The 15,014-nt window shown below is 35.1% G+C and overlaps 1 protein-coding gene across 3 annotated transcripts in view; it reads right to left on the reverse strand.

Moving 5' to 3' along the window:
* Positions 1 to 15,014, reverse strand: part of NRIP1 (nuclear receptor interacting protein 1) — a 96,905-nt gene that overhangs the window by 65,638 nt on the left and 16,253 nt on the right. For 2 of the 3 annotated variants that reach the window (XM_059392167.1, XM_059392166.1), the window contains exon 2: positions 12,518 to 12,599. The exons of the other annotated variant lie outside the window; for it this stretch is intronic. The gene's annotated coding sequence lies outside the window, so the exon portion shown is untranslated. The remainder of the gene's footprint in view (positions 1 to 12,517; positions 12,600 to 15,014) is intronic. 3 annotated transcript variants of the gene reach the window in all.

A 15,014-nucleotide genomic window follows, 5' to 3' on the forward strand; every position in this document is an offset into this window, starting at 1 on the left:
TTGTTTTTTAACAATCATACTAAGTCATACATTATCTCACTTAATCATTATCTATAAAACAGATACTATTCAACTTTACAGATGAAGAAACTAAGGCTTCAGAGCCATGGAGTGACTTGCCCAAAGTCATAAACAGTTATGGGGTAGACCTGGGATTCAAATTCAGTCAGTGTGCTCCTATAACACATTGAACAAACCATGACTGAAGGAAGCCTCCACAGTGTCAGACCAATTGCCTTGGTCAACCCATCTGCTGATCATTTCATGAAAGACTAACAGTATGTTTTTAAATCACATGTCAAATCTCCTCTGCCTGGAGCTGTACAAATATAATTACTAGTCCCTTCCTCTTTAAACAAAAATACATCTCTAGGATAGTCTGGCCATTTCTGTAAACAAATTTACCAAATATACTGCTTTTGTTACTACCATGGCATAAGTACCCTGAATTTTCCTTGTTGGAATAAAGTCTGTGAAGCCTTTTTGCAGGAAAATCTCTAGGACTTTTTAAAGTATCAAAACGTTGAGGAAATGTTGATACATTAAAATAAATCTTGACCCAGTAAAAACTGGCACTAGGCCTTTTATTTTCTTGCAGTCAGCAAAACTACAAACCTATAAAAATTCAAATAGTAGTTAAGGGCATGCATTTTGAAGTGCTTTCATACATGGTGAGTCACTTTACAAACTAATACTTTATACTGAAAACTTTTTTAACCTGGATATGTAATCAGAAATCACTTTACAAACTTCTAAATACTATACAACGAAAGGAAAAGCAAGTCCATTTGGGGTTTTATCCATTGTTTTCTCTGACAACTGTCTTCCTGAGGGGGAGAAAAGAGTATTATTACTTACGGGCCCCTCTCTATCTTGCTTTATAGTTCACACACATTCGGGAGCTGCTGTTTATAACCCTGTATTAATCTAGATCTTGGAAAAATCAAATGACGGCCAATTTAATCACCCAACAAAAATAAGCAAGTCTGTATGGGGAGAGCACAGTTGAAGGAAGCAGAGAGAAGTGGGTCAGTAGGTGGCAGATGGTAACGGGTTCAAACTTGAAAGGAGTTCAAAAGCGTGGAGCAGGGTTTGTGAAAACTCCTCAAGTGGAAGAGAAGCAAAAAAAGAAGAATGCATAATGTGTGGAAGAGAGGTCCTAATTTAGAAGGGTGTGCTATTGAGTAAAACAGTAGTCATCCAAAAACCTATTTTAATTCTTTTGGAATATACAGAATTAACAGTATTGTCAATAAAACATTATCTTTCTAGAACATTTCACTGGGTGACAACAAACTTACTTTCTCCTTTACTTTTTGCATAATATTCCTCTGATGTAGGTTATGTCCTTATTTTACAGATAGGGAAGCTCGAGGCTCAAGTTAAACAGTCTCTTTGGTGAGCTACAGCTCAAACGTCAAACTTGAGACTCTAAAACCAGCATTTTTCATGTCACTGTATTAAACTGTGGCCATGACAGGACTACTCTTGGGATCTGCACAAGGAGTAAAAGGAATGCCACTGACCCTTGAACAAGTTTGAACTGTGTAGCTCCACTATCTTTCAGTAAATATATTGGAAAATTTTTTGGAGATCTGCAACAATTTGAAAAAACGGAAGAACCATGTAGCCTAGAAATACGAGAAAATTAAGAATAAGACTATAGTATGTAACACACATAGCTGTTCACGGTTATCAGGAAGGCTTCCAGTAAACAGTAGGCTATTAGCAGTTAAGTTTTGGGGACTCAAAATTACACACAGATTTTCGATTCTGCAGGGACTGGTACCCTTAACCTCCATGTTCAAAGGTCAACTGTCTATCCTTTGGTGTATATATATATATATGTATATATATATATATATATATACATATATATATATATGACAAAGAAACAGCTACTTTTGCCTTCTCTCAAGTTACACTAAGACTTAAAAACTAAGAAAATAGCATTCTGTGGTCACCGGACTAGGTTTAAATTATATGCAACTTTCCAACAAATACTATTCACCCTAATAGAAACCCATGGAAGTACTTAAATAAAATGAAAGTGTTATTTATCTATTTCTTATTTACTGAAATTATTGTGAAAATAGCAAATTAGCATGGACTCATTATTAATATAAACCCCGTGCACATATTTTTAATACACTTGTCAAAGTAACATTTAACATTCACTGTCCAGAATTCACAGCCATTCACTGTCAGGCTTTATCCATTTCTATTAGGGTAAACACTTGGACTTTCCTTCAAAATCTTTGTCTGCAATATAAAAAACAAAAACAAAACAAAACAAACAAACAAACAAACAAAAAAGACTGAAGGATCAAATATTTAGCCACCATTAAAAAATAAAAGGCTATTTCTTATTATGACCTAGATAATAAGTAAAGGCTTTGTATACTAACCACCTAAAATATACCTGGATGGCCTGTAAGGTTAACTTCTCAAACCTATTCAGTTGCCAAAAGAATAGTATCCAAATTGCACATCACATTTTACCACAAGTAAGGAGGATTTAGAAACCATAATCCCATAAACACAAGACCATACGGGCCCCTATTTTCAGGGTCTACGGTGGTGACTGTATTCATGGTTCAAGATGCTGGTTCTATAAAACCGTTTCCTCCCTGGAACCTCAACCTATCTCTTTCTTTGAATTAATTCCACAGCTATAACCCAGATATACATGATATCCAGATTTGGGGGGGGGGGGGGAAGAAATCCCTGAAAAATCAGAAACTTACTCCATTTCTAGATGCTGTTCTGAGCACCAGAACTATATCCCCATAAAAAAAAAAATTCATCATTCTGATTTCAGTCCCATTTAGAACGTCTACTAGCCTAGTAAGCTATTTAATTTTAAATACTCCTAGGAAATAGAATTGACAGGGATGGGGTCACCTTTGAGAAACTTAAGGAAATCTGTGAGATGATGCCCTTCAAAAATTTTTTTTACTCCATGTAATTCAATATGATGACTTAAAGATCAATTCTGGGAAGTTGTTAACAAAACTTTCAAATTCATTCATCTCTCAAATTGTTGCATTCACCATGCAGGTAATTTATTACTTTCCCAAAGGCATCTCTATTTTCTTTCTTGTTTCAGATGAATGGTAAAGAGACTTATTACAGTAAACATTCAAGCTAACATACCAAATCAATCTTGTCATTAGTCAGGTAAGGAACATTAAAACAACATTCTATGTATTCTACATGAATACAAAGAAACTTAAAGTCCACAAAACACAGTTTGAGAACTATCACAAATGCTCAGATTATACTTTGGAACCTACAAATTTCTAACCACATGTAAAATCTTCATAGGAGCCACATGTAAAAATTGTTGCACCTTAAGCACTGTACATGATGAATTTGTATCCTTTTCTTAATTGTATCTAAAGCTCCAGGATATACCCTCGAGCTGCTGTCTCAATAACGTTTTATCATCCCATACACACAGGGCTTGAAGCAGGGTGCTTTATGAATCGCAGATTTATAAAACATATGGTCCCTTTCCCTCAGAAGTTTACAATCTTGCAGAAGAGATGAATAAAATAAATGCAGTGTGAAAGGTACTCATCAACTACTAAGGGAGAAGAGAAGAGGGCACTTCAGGGTGATGATTCAAATCACAGGACAGGTAGCGTTTTTTGGTAAAAGAAAATGAGCAGAGATCACAAGACAACGCAGAAGAAATGTGCGTTAACATCTCTGAGGCCCAGGCAAATGGAATACAATGTTGGGATAAGAAGTAGGAGCCAGATCAAAATAGAACTTGACCTTTATCTTGTTAGGCAAAGGCCTTTGTTCAGAGTTATTAATACTTTCTTCTGAGAGGTTTACTGTCCTATAGTATGGAGAATGGGTTGAATAATAAAAAGGAAAAGGCAAAAAGACCAGTTAGAAAGCGACAGCAGTAACTGTCTCGCAAGCAGGAAGCACGGATGCTTGAATTTGGAGAACAGCAGTGGAAAAAGAAAGAAAGAAACCAAAACTTATAATTCTTCCTGTTCTCATAAAAATGACTATTGAAATGGTCAGATATATCATGGGTTGATAAATAAGGGCATAAAATAAAACCAAACACTGTTTACAAAACAGACTTGCAAGAAAAACTGCTTAAATTACCACATAAAGTTACCTATTCTACTTTGGAAAAAAAAATAAAAACTTCTTTTAATTTTAAAATTTTTAAAATATTTTTTACATCTTTTACAGCCTTATTGAGATATAATCACATACCATACCATTCACCATTCTGGAAAAACCACTTATAACAACTCCTTTCAATGTATTCTAAGGTAGGATACACCATTTGTTAATGTAAGTCTTTGATTACATTTTTGTACTATTTTAAAGATATTTATTGTAGGTAACCTAAATATAAAACTTTAAAAACTACAATTAGAAAACGTCTACTAAAAAAATAGAAAAAAGAAAGAAAACATCTAATAAGTTGAAAAGTAATCTATACTCTGCTACATATAAATTATTTCTTAAAAACTATCAAGGTCTGTTTGATTCATACTAATTTTAAGATGCCAAAATACGTGTGTCTCTATATTTCACAAGAAGAAGTATCTTATAAATATATTTCTCTGATTACCAACATTATTTTTATGACCCAAATAAAAAATACACATATAAATACCCAAAAGATAAATTACTTGGCCATAATAATTTACATGTTACCTTTCAGTGGTATAATACATGTATCAATTGGATGAATAAACTATTTTTGATGAATTCAAATTATCAAAATGTATTATTATATATACAACTGAAGATCTTTGTTTTTTTCTTGCTTTAAATATTCCCTGCCCCCAGAAAATTCCTAAAGGCATATTTCCAGGAGTGGAAAAAAAGTGTAGTTTGTCCACAAATTCAAGAAATACTTAGTCAATAAATATTTATGAGCTCCTTGTAAATCCCTGTCATCAAGCAACAACAATTTTTAAAAGTATAACTGATATACAATATGCTATACAACTTGATGAATTTGGAAGTAATCACACACTCATGAAATCACCGCCACAGGCAATGCCATAAATATATCCAACACCTTCAGAAGTTTCTTTCCGCCCTCTTTATTTTTTGTATGATTAGAACACTTAACATAAGACCTACCTCTCAGCAAATTTTTATGTATAAAATACAGTATTGCTAACTACAGGTGCTGTGCTATACAGCAGATCACTAGGATTTATTCCTCTTGCGTAATTTAAGGTTTACACCTTTTGACCAAAACCTCAGTTTCCTCTTCCTCCCAATTCCTGGTAACCCCCATTCTATTCTCTGCTTCTGTGAGTCTGACTTTTTGGAGTCCTCACCGAAGCGAGATCGTGTAGTATTTGTGCTTCTGGTTAGCTTATTTTACTTAAGGTAATGTCCTTTAGGTTCATCCATGTTGTCACAAATGACAGGATTTCCTTCTTTTTTAAGGAATGGAAATACTACATTTTCTTTGATGCATTCACATGCCGATGGACCTCTGGGTTGCTTTCATGTTTCGGTTACTGTGAATACTTCTGCAATGTACACAGGAGTGCAGACAGCTCTTCAATCTCCTAATTTCAATTTCTTTGGCTATATACCCAGGAGTAGGACTCTGGATCAGACAGTAGTTCTTTATTTTTTGAGTAAGCTCCACACTGCTCTATAGTAGCTGTACCAATCGAAACCCGGCATTATTCTTGCTTCTTTCATATATATTAGTGATGAACACAACATAAAAAGATTCCTGCCCTCGGGGAGCTTTCACTTTAGAAGAGGAAAATAATCAATAAACAATAACTTTAAAAAATTTTATGTTGGTAATATTCAAGGTAGTAAGTGCTGCAGAAAAAGAAAAGTGGAGAAAGCAAAGAGGGAAGGCCTCCACTCAGGGTGGAGTGGTCGCCAGGTTAAGGCCTAATTAAGAAGATGTGATGGCCTGGTCAGCAAAGACAGGACTTTAAATTTTACTACAACCAAAGTGAGGGATTTTCAACAGAAGGATGATTTTCATCTTTAAAAAGCAGCCAATACCATGTACTGTTAGAACTGGATGTCAACTGATTTCTTTTATAAAGGAAGAGGTTAAGTACTCTTAAAAAAAAAAAAAAAAAGTTAGTGAGTAGAACTGAACTGTAAACCGGCTACCTCAGATCTAGAATCCAAAATAACAGGTAACATATACAATTACGGCCAGTATTGCTCAAGGAGCCCTATCCCTCACAACAACTCCACATGTGACCATATTCAAAGGTCAAAAGAACCTTATCCACATTCTGAACACTAAAAAAGCTTAAAGCAAGGCATTTGGTAGTAAAATTCGACCTAAGTTCATATGAGGTAGCATATGTCTTGATTTATCCTACTTGGCAAATATATGCATGAAGAAACATTAATTAACCCTCATAATGTAGGTAACCTTTAAATATCCTCACTGATGAAAGTCACAGGTACACCAATATGTATACATATAACCTTTTTTTAACTGCCCTATTTTATGCGGGAGATAGTGGAATTACATTGCTCAGTTTTATCACATTCAAATTGAACCAGCCATGCTTTTAAAAAAATAAAAAAAAAAAAAAAGGAAAAAAGAAACATACAATAAGATTAAAATTCTATCCATCATATAACCTAGAGTAAGATGGAAGCTATGACTCATCTGCTGTTACAGATTTCGATTCTGCGGTTTAGAGATATGTATTTTTCATACATGTTCCCTAAACATGGTGAATTGCTTTATCTGATGTTCAACCAAAGAAAATGTTAATTATTTCAACAGTGAAGGAAAAACTGGCAGTTTGAGACCCACTCAATGATGGTATATTAGCTTCTGATAGCACAAGCAGGAAGGTCAGAAAGAGAGAGAATCTGAAGCAGTCTACTCGCTGGCTGTGGAGCCCAATGGGGGGGTTCGATCTCAGGAGCCTGAAATCTCGACCTGAGCCCAAACCCAGAGTGGGCTGCTAAAGCGACTGTGCCACCTAGCGCCCCTAAGGGATAACTAGATATGAATTTGACTAAAGCCTTGTCTTTTAAAAACCCAAGATGTAATTCTATAGCTGTGCTGTCCAATATGATAGCCACTAGATAGATACATGTGGCTATGAAGCACTTGAAAAGGGACTAGTTTGCCTTTTCAAAATCTTTTCAATTTTAATTTTCAATTTTACTTTTATATATATTTACACACACACACACTTGCAGCAAAAATTACTATAACACTCATTGACTGGGCCAAACAGAGCCCCTTGTGAGCAAAAGACTTGTCCCTCCTCATGTAGTACTACCCACACTTGCAAGGTAACTCAACTCCAAGATCTAACAATGTAGAGGAAAGATGACTAGTTTTAACTGAGAAGTGACATAAGTGAAAATATACACTGAATTTCAAAAGCCTACTATAAGAAAATAAATGTAAGATATCTCATAATTTTATATTAATTATGCAATGAAATATATTTTGCTGATACTGGGTTAAATAAAATATTTTATTAAATGTTCAGTTTCTTTTTCCTTTTTTAATGTGCCTGCTGGGCAATTTAAAATCACATGTGCAGCTTACATTATACTTTTTTTGAATGAATATCACTGCTCTCAAGACTGAGAAAAAGACCTGACAAAAAATTTCTCAAGTACTGATGTTCTAGAATGAATAATTTCACTTTAGATCACCAAAAAGATGAACACAACACAGATAAAAGTAGAAAGAAATATTCATCACAAATGCTAAGGTAAGTTTTTTGTGACTCTAGAGTGTATTATTTTAGATATTCAAGAGGTATCCCAAAATTCAAGAATAAGATAAAAGCTTCATGTTTAAAATGTCTGATTTCATTTAAAATTTCAGTATTTCTACAGTAGTAAATATATACGGGAGGGTTTTACGTCCTATTTACCTTCAGTAGGGTTAGAAGAGATCTAAGTTTCATAGATCAAATACATGCCATAATGGCATCAGAAAACAGGCAACTTATTTTTAATAGATGGAAAAATTTCATTCCTCCTAAAAAAAAAAAAAAAACAACTTTGGAGTTTGCACAAAATTGGAGAAAAATAAATCTGTATCACAGTATAATCTGTTATTACAAAAAGATACACTGATTGACATTTCCCAAATATCCCAAAATATCCCAAAGAGCAGTCCAAGTATGCATTCTACTAAAGTCAGACAAACACATGCTCCACAATTTAGCAGTTCGGCTCCTGTGCATACACTCATCAGAAAGGAACGCTTATTCCTACCAAATGATCTAAAAAAAATTCATGGCAGCCTTATTTGTAGCCCCAAACTGGAAAGCTATTCAATGTCCATCTAAAGTGAATGGAAAGGAGAAACAATGGTGTGATCACATAACGGAATACAGACAACTGAGGGAACACAGGACACACACATGATGACGCTCAGAGACAAGATGTTGATGAAAAGCTCCGACACAAGAGTTCACATTACGTGATTCCAGCCATAAGAAGGTCAAAAACAGGCAAAATGAACATGTGGCAAAAATGTCATAGATTTGTTTCTGTTGAGTAGAGGTAGTACTGACTAGGAAAGACAACCTTCTGAAGTAGGGTGTTAGTTACGCAGGGTATGCTTATGTGTAACAAGAAAAAAAAAATCACTGAACTACCAAGTAAGAGTGTCTATTTGACTACATGAAGTTATACCTTGGTAAAAAGTTGTTTTGTTTTGTTTTTTTAAAAGTAACTTTTTTTTTAAGGGGTCTTAAGTATCATTAGTTTCAAAAGAATTACTTAAAACCAATTCCTATTTTGAATTCACATTCTTATTCTGAATTTACTTAATCCTACAACTAAACTGAATTTATTTGCATTTTTAATAAAATATCGTAACCAGTTCAACTTTATTCAAACATCCTCTGAATTTTGAGATTACATGATAAACTTTCATAAATGGATAATTCATGACTTGAAAAGTGTAACAAGCCTCTGTATAACTAATGAACTATTTGAATGTCTGTTTCAAAAATTTAATTATAATAGTTCATTCTTATCTTCAATTTAAAAAGATAACTTTCCATGAATGAGAAGAACAAATATTGTTAAAAGGTTTAAATTACCCCCAAGCAATCTATACCATTAATGCAATCCCTATCAAAATACCAACAGTGTTTTTCATAGAACTTGAAAAAAAAAATCCTAAATTTTTAAAAAAGATTTTATTTATTTATTTTAGATAGAGAGATAGAGCAGAAGCCTAGGGATTGGCAGTGGGAGAAGCAGGCTCCCCGCTAAGCCAGGAGTCCAACGTGGGGCTCGATCCCAGGACCCTAAGATCATAACCTGAGCCAAAAGCTGATACTTAACCAACTGAGCCACCTGGTACCCCCCCAAAATCCTAAAATTTGTACAAAAGACCCGAACAGCCAAAGCAATTTTGCAAAAGAAAAGTACAGCTGGAGGTATTATAAACCCACACTTCAAGTTACAGTACAAAGGTGTAGTCATCAAAACAGCCTGGTATTAACACAAAAACAGACACACAGATCAATGGCACAAAATAGAGAGCCCAGATATAAACCCACAATCATATGGTCAATTCCTTGACAAAGGAGGCAAGAATATGTAATGGGAAAAAGTCTCTTCAACAAATGGTGCTTGGGAAAACTGGACAGCTACATGCAAAACAATGATACTGGACCACTTTCTTACACCACACACAAAAATAGACTCAAAATGGATTAAAGACCTAAATGTGAGACCTGAAACCATAAAAGTCCTAGAAGACAGCAAAGGCAATAAGATCTGTGACATCAGCCATAGCAATATTTTTCTAGATAGGTCTCCTGAGGCAAGAGAAACAGAAGCAAAATAAACTATTGGGACATCAAAATGAAAAGCTTCTGCAACAGTGAAGGAAACAATCAACAAAAAAAAAAACCTAAAAGGCAACCTAGTGAATGGGAGAAGATACTTGCAAAGACATATCCAATACAGGGTTAGCATCCAAAACATATAAAGACGTATACAACACCCAAAAAACAAATAATCTGATTAAAAATGGGCATTTGTAAGACATTTCCCTAAAGAAGACAACCTGATAGCCAACACACACGAAAAGATGTTCAACATCAGTCATCATCAGGAAAAGCAAAATCTAAGCTGCAAAGAGGTATCACCTCACACCTGTCAGAATGGCCGAAAACAAAACACAAGAAACTCTCAGTGTTGGGGAGGATGTAGAGAAAAAGGAATTCTCTTTCACTGTTGGTGAGTGCAAATGGAATTCAATGAATGCCAATGGTACGGCCACTGTGGAAAGCAGTGTGGTGGTTCCTCACAAAGTTGAAAATAGAACTGCCATATATATACATAGGAACATATGTCTGTATATATATATATATATATATATATATATATATATAAAATAATATATACTGGAATATTATTAAGCTATAAAAAAAGAATGAAATCTTGCTATTTGCAATGGCATGGATGAGCTAGAGAGTATAATGTTAACTGAAATAACTCAGTCAGAGAAAGACAAATACCGTATGATTTCACTCATATGTGCAATTTAAGAACAAAACAAAAAAGTAAGGAAAAAAGAGAGAGAGAAAAAGAGGGAGAGGGACAAGCTAAAAAACAGACTCTTAACTGTAGAAAATAAACTGATGGTTACCAGAGGAGAGCTGGGTGGGGGGATGGGCGAAGTAAGTGATGGGGATTAGGGAGTGCACTCGTGTTAAACATGGGGTGATGTATGGAATTGTTGAATCACTGCATTGTATATGTGAAATTACTATAACACTGTGTGTTAATTATACCAGAACTATAATAAAATTAAATTTAAAAAAAATAAATACTAGTAACCCCTCCCCCAAAATAAAAAGGTAACTAGATGTCACAAAATCCAGAGTTTCTGATCATATCATTTCTTTCACTGGTAATAGTCAAAATTAAAGTTAACATTTGGGGTTCACTTACAATTTCTTTTATAGTCCTAATGTGCTTATTTAAATTTCTTACTCACTTTTACTCTCCCTCTCATAACTGACAAGAGGAAGGAGAAAATGCCACTTTGCCAATGGTGAAGAATTTTAAACACATAAAGTTACTACTTTTAAAAGTTCAATATATTGTACTAGGAAACATAAAATACTGTAAATGTAATCAATCCTAGGAATTCATGTGGTTTGGCAAATGATTAAGAAACTCTATGACACTGATTTCTGTGTCATCTCATGTGAATATAAATAATAAATATCCAATTAATAAAGAAAATATGTATTCAAAGAAGTAGGCTTATTCACTACAACTTCAAGAAATGCATTATTTTATTAAATATTTCTATTCCAAGCAAGAAAGCAGGCAAGTTTAGGAAAACACAAAACTTAGGGGAGGTTTAAAGGTGGATATTAAGAAGGAAACTTTGGATAAGGCTGAAGGGAACTGCCTTCACCACTGACTTTTAGTCTATTTTGGTGCAATCACATGGGGTCTTGGGGTCACAAAAGACAAAAACATAAAACGGGTAAGTTCCTTCCTTCCTAGTAATACATTACATGTCTGAGACTCAGGCTTTGCAAGCAGATGAATTATTATGCAACACTGATCTAACCACGTGATAACGCAGATAGGGAACTTAGCAGATGGACAGAGGCAGAGTCAGGTGTCCAGGGATCCTGATGAAAGACTGGCAGAAATGTAGACAGCAGCTGATCCCTATACTACAAGGTGGAGTTGTCAAAGGCAGGAAGGACTTTAGCCCTGCCTGATTAATTTAATGTCTATTCCATACTGTCTTAGATAAATAAGTGCCTTCAATATCTCATTTTCAAATGAAAACATTCTTTAAAATAGTCCTGTATGAAAAAAGGTAAAATGTAAATACTTCAGGTGCTTAAAATAGGCAACGCTGTTTCTATCTAAGCCAAAAATTTCTTTTTTTTTTTTGGAAGATTTTATTTATTTATTTGTCAGAGAGAGAAAGAAAGAGAGCGAGAGCAAGCAGGGGGAATAGCAGGCAGAGGGAGAAGGAGGCTCCCCACTGAGCAGGGAGCCTGACGTGGGGCTGAATCCCAGGACCCTAGTATCATGACCTGAGCTGAAGGCAGATGTAACCGACTGAGCCATCCAGGCATCCCACTAAGCCAGATTTTTAAACAAGATTTATTTATTTATTTTAGAGAGAGTGGGGGTGGGTAGAGGGAGAGAATCTCAAGCAGATTCCCTGCTGAGTGAGGAGCCCCACGAGGGACTTGATCTCATGACCCTGAGATCACGACCTCAGTGGAAATCAAGAGCGGGATGCTTAATGAACTGTGCTAACCAGCCAGCCCCCCAAAGCAGCTTTTTTTTACTGACTTACACAAAATTCAGAATTACCAACACTGAAATATATCCCTCTCCTCTGTTACAAACATCAAACAACTAGTTAATCAATATCTGAAACTTAAAGAAAAACAAAGAACAAAATGCAACATAATATTCTTTCTATAATTGGAAAGGCTTAACTCTACTTTTTTTAAAAAATGGAGCAACAGACAAAATACAATACCTTCCGGATGTGTGTCTCCTGACTGTTAAAATAATGGGTCCTGAGAACAGAGGTCTGAAATAGCTCACAGTCCAGAAACTCCCTGAAAATTAAGAAAAATAAATATTACTTCAAGCGCCTCTTATCTCAAAGAATTTCAATGGTATGTTTTACAATGGAATCTTAATCATTGACTAAAATAAATTATCTCAAAAAATAGCAAAAAAGATATAAGATAAGAAATATTCTTCATTATACATGCTTTCCTCTGCATAGCTGTTGACTGTATCTGATGAACAATCTGCTTACAAAATTATTTACCAAAATACACTGTCCTTATACTACATAAACACCATTACCTATTCTCAAGGTGAGAAGTTAATGATGATGAAGATGAATTCTGAGAGAAAAGCTACTAGGAGTATTCTGTAGTCAATACTGAGTTGAACACCTCTTTTCTTCCTCTCTCTTTCTCTCTAGACCACTAGGAACAAAAAAATGCTGAGCTGAGATTTAGAAGCCTTCTAGATACAGAATGACATCAACGTGTGGGCAAGTGTATACCCTCAGGAATAGAGGAGCGGGTGAAGACTTTCTGACCATCAAGAGACACAGGCTGTACTTCAATACTGCGGTAGCTGAGGGGACTTTATATTGATCAAAAGGCTAATGGACAGTGAAGTTAGTTAGTCCTAAAGAAGGTGTGACGCAGACACCCTGACCCCACTACGGCAATTTCAACTTCCGAAAATACAGTAGCTACTTTCCATCATTACTTTATTTTACCAGTGTCTGTAGTTACCCTAAAACCACATAGAGGTATCAGATTTCTTTGAGTAATACTTTCTCAACACCCTATCCAAGCAGGCTCTTTGACCATTATGCTTCCAGATCACTTTCTGGGCATCGTGCTTCTTCTTACTCTCACTGTGACTGTGAACCCCTCATTCATCTTTGAGTCCTCCGACACCTAACACGGTGCGAGGCCCAGAGCTGACCGGCTCCACTAATCGGTGGATCTTCCAGACTTCCTCAATAATATACCATGCTGAAGTAAAAATAATACCGTGAAACAAAGAGGGTAATTATATGGGCCAACTACAATGAGGAATACTTGCCTTTTAATTACTTTACTCACACACACACACACACACACACACACACACTCCTTCATCAGCAAAACTCTTCTTTCTAATCTATATTAATGCTCTCCCATCCCTTATAGACAATCAGCCTGGTAGGGTGGTGCATCTCCTTTCTGAACTAGGACTCCAATCCTGCTGTCCGAGGTCCTGCACCAACTGGCCTGGTAATTGCACATGAACACAAATTCTCTACGCACATACATCAGCGGCTCCTAAGCAACCCAGGAAATGTCACCTACATGTATGAGTCAAAGATACCCAGAATCATAACTAAGGGCAGAATGTTCCCAAAATTTTAGAAGTAGACAGACGGTATCATCTTTAAATAGAATTATAACTATTAGAGACAGATAACAAACAAACAAACAAAAACCCTGAAAAGACCTCCCAGGGGTTTAAAGACAAAAGAAAAAAGAGCATTATCATTTCCTATTAGGACATTACTTTTTCAGCAGCTAAATAAAAACATTACCAAATCATTTTATGTAATAAAATTTAACCTTATTTTGACCTTCCTCATAAAGCAAACAATCTCTCTATCCAATAAGGTTCCATCTGAACTATGTAAGATGATAAGCAATACCTTAATTGCATTCATTTACATGACTTTGAAACTATTCTGGGCTGAAGTCACTGACTGCAAGGTCACAGAATACAAAAAAGTAAAATGTATACAATTTACTGAGGAGGAATGATCCGCTTAGAGTTTCAGCACCTTCTCCCTCCTCATTAAAAGATACCAAATGCTTAATGCAATCAACAGGTGCAGAGTTCTCTTTTTGAAACATATCACACATATGCACACTGATTTTATAACTATAAATACATAGATATACTAAGAATATATATTAGAATAAGTTCATCATATATTATGGCTTGCTTGTTAAAATCAATCTGCCTGAGTGGAGGTAAAGCACAATTCACCAGCATTTAAAACCAAAAGATGAAACAGAGCTATTATTTTTTCCATTCTCTCACAAAATTTCTAACAACTAAAATTCAGGTTACAAAGTTATAACAATTTTTAGGACAAGAACTGCAAACACAGGATCTTAAGTATATTAAGAGTTTCTGCTTTCTCTTTTTATAACCTTAACAAGCATACATTCAATTATTTGGCTTAGAGAAGCAGATTTTAAATGTCTCAATGTCAGTAATGCTGTATTAGTAAAAGGAGGGAAATACAACAGACAGAAATTGATTACCACAGATTATAAGCCAAGGCGTATCTTTGAAAACTTCAGAATATACCAAACCACACAAAACCAAGGTAACCAAAAAAATATTTCCCTTTAGTTTTGTAAAATTCTAATACAAACTAGATAATATTGGCACTTGAATTTACTGGAGAAAAGAGAAGGAGACGAAGATAG

This window comes from Mustela nigripes, chromosome 2 (assembly GCF_022355385.1).
Source record: "Mustela nigripes isolate SB6536 chromosome 2, MUSNIG.SB6536, whole genome shotgun sequence".
Classification (NCBI taxonomy): Eukaryota; Metazoa; Chordata; class Mammalia; order Carnivora; family Mustelidae; genus Mustela; species Mustela nigripes.